Below are 2875 nucleotides of genomic sequence, written 5' to 3'. Positions count from 1 at the left end.
TCCGTCCATCCAATCATTCATTTATGACAGACAAAAGGATCTTATCTGAATTTCTCATCCTTCAATCGCACCCCACCCTAGCCTCAATCCTGAGATATGCTAGAAGGGGCAGGTTTGCCACTTGACAATAGCCCAGACCTCAGGAGATAAGTTACTTGTGTTTGTTTGTTTTTGTTTTTTTGGAGGCAAGGTCATTGAGGTTAAGTGACTTGCCCAAGGTCATACAGCTACTAAGTGTTAAGTGTCTGAGGTAACATTTGAACTCAGATCCTCTTGACTCCAGGGCCAGTGCTCTATTCACTGTGCTACCTAGCTGCTCCAATGAGTTACTTGTGGATGCAGGGCAGAAGAAAGCTGAGACAGGCAGTGGTTCATTCCCCTTCCTTATTGTCATTGGGTGAACACCACCATAGTGATCCAATACTAATTGGGTAGGGGTGGGAAGGGAAAAGTTAAGGATCTTGATTACTTTGGCTGAAGGATGATGACATCCCATCAGTCCTGTCATTCCAGTCCCTATCTGACCTGTGACTTCCATGTAACAGCTAAGGTAAGTCTGAACTGGGGATGAGTTAAGAGAGGCACAGTATACAGGACCAGGGGTGGGATGGACAATGGGAAGCCATGATGGCTCCCTGCACTGCCCAGGTCAAGAACACAACTAGAAGGTTCAATCCTGAACACCATGCTTTAGGAAGGGCTTTGATAACCTAGAGATAATCCAAGGGAAGGCAAGCAGGTCCATGTCATATGGAAGATTGTTGGAATTTCAGACCCTGAACCTGGAAAAGAAAACTCTAGGGGAGACGTACAGCTTAGTGGAGAATAGACTGGACTGGGGAAGACTTAAGGCAGGGAGAGGTAAGAAGTGGAGCTAGGAGAGAGGAAGGTGAAGTATAAAGTCTGGGTACTAAGGGCAAGCCCTGAGTTCTTCTGAAATCCTTCCTAGGCAGCCATGGACAGACAGCTGTAATTACAGACCGCCTACTAAGGACCCCAGGATGGGATGGGCCATGGGGCATGTGCTGTCCCCGAGGGCTACCACACTCCTCTTCTCTGCTTAGCTGCTCTCCGTGCCCCTGAGCAGCTGCCAGTTTGTATATCAAAGCCCCTGTGGTCTTGTTAACAGCTGCTATGCCAATTGTCTCTCCTCGGAGGAGCTCAGAGGACTGAACTCAGTTCCCAGTCCTCTCTCTGCCCCCACCCCTAGCTCTGGCCCTGCCACTAGTTCTGGTCATGCCTCTGCTACTCTCTCCCTCTCCCTTCCTCACCCCACCCAAAAGCTCAGAGGGGCAAGTTCTACTTTCACAGGGTCAGTATATGAAGGGGAGTTACTCTGTTCCCCTTCCCTTTCCCCAGCTTCTGGGGTAGTCCTGAGTTCTGTTTTGTGTTTGGATCCTTTGAGTCATAGTTAGTCAGCTGTGGATAGTAGGGGATTTTCACGTCAAACAGGGTGCCAGTTCATGGCGGGCAGTCCAGAGAGAAGGGACAAAGAATCATTTTAAGTCTGGGAATGTTAGACAATAGCTTCAGGACCCTGCAAGCTGGGGGAGCTTCTGGAGGGCTCATCCTTGGAAGTAGTGTCCCTATAATCCCCAGAACACCAGACATGGCAGAAGGGCTGGGAGAGGTCAAAAGCAAAGGTCTGCTCCAAGGAGAAAAGCAGGAGTAGTGGGCAGTAGTAGGGTCTATTTCAGGGTAGGGAGGATTCAATCTCTGTGTGACACAGACGAGAGACCTGTATGGTGGAGCTTGAATGGGCCTATGAGGGTAAACCTGACTGCCCCATCATTGAGAATATAGAAGGGTGACATATCCTGGGACCAGACAGCCACTGTTCATGAGACTGGCTGAAATATGTGACCCAGGCTAGGAGGTCTGTGTTCAAATGATATCAGCATCAGAGACATCTATCGAAATTTGTAAAATTTCATGAAAAAAAATGTGTAAAGATAAGGGTTCATCCCTACTGCTAATAATCAGAGATGAGATCTATTGATTAAATCAATCAATTAAAAATAAACTAGGTATGAATAATTTTAAAATAAATTTGAAAGTTTCATAGTGGCTTGAACCATTGGATGAAAACAGATGATTCCGTGCAGCAAATATCTTTTAATGCTTGAAATGAATCAGTTATTCCCTTTGGAAGGAAGAAAGGAAATAAATATTAAGTATCCGCTATGTGCCAGGCACTGTGTTTACCATTGAGGATACACAAAAAGATTTAAAAACTTGGTTCCAGGCCTCAAAATGCTCACAAGTCCAATAGGGGAGAGAACATGAAAGCAATTATGCATGAATTTTATGCACATACATGTATGTATATATTTATATACAGGATAAATAGGAGATGATTTTAGAGGAAGGCCCTAGTACTAAGGGGATTAAGGAAAGGCTTCTTGTAGAAGGTAGAATTTCAGTTGGTACTTGAAGGAAGTCAGAAAGCAGAGACAAGGAGGGAGAGAATTCCAGGTAGGGGGAACAACCAGAGATAATGCCTGGGGTCAAGAGATGATGTGTCTTGTTCATAGAACAGCCAGGAGGCCAGTGTCACTGGATTAAAGTATGTGTTGGGGAGTAAGGTGTGAGAAGACTGGAAATGTAGGAGAGGGTTAGGGTATGAAGGGCTTTGAATGCCAAGCAGAATATTTTGTATTTTCTCCTAAAGGCAATAGGGAGCCACTGGAGTTTATTGAACAGGGGATTGACATGATCAGACTTGCCACAAAACAAGTTTACTATAAGTGTGGATCTACTCTTCTAAAGGACATTATGTATTCATAGGGAGAGTGTGTCCCTGGTAGGGAGATTGTTTTCCTAACAGCTATTCTTACTATTATCTACCTGCTTAGTAAATACTCTTTCTTTTTTT

The 2875-nt window shown here is 45.0% G+C and overlaps 1 long non-coding RNA gene across 1 annotated transcript in view; it reads left to right on the top strand.

The window, feature by feature from the left end:
- The first annotated feature begins 398 nt into the window (after positions 1-398).
- Positions 399-2875, top strand: part of LOC138162105 (uncharacterized) — a 7209-nt gene continuing 4732 nt past the window's right edge. The window contains exon 1 of the long non-coding RNA XR_011168557.1: positions 399-550. This is a non-coding gene — a long non-coding RNA (uncharacterized lncRNA). The remainder of the gene's footprint in view (positions 551-2875) is intronic.

Source organism: Petaurus breviceps, unplaced genomic scaffold, assembly GCF_028583685.1.
Source record: "Petaurus breviceps papuanus isolate PSGF00001 unplaced genomic scaffold, PetGlider_PUasm1.0 103, whole genome shotgun sequence".
Classification (NCBI taxonomy): domain Eukaryota; kingdom Metazoa; phylum Chordata; class Mammalia; order Diprotodontia; family Petauridae; genus Petaurus; species Petaurus breviceps.
This window is presented reverse-complemented; position numbering and strand designations above follow the sequence as displayed.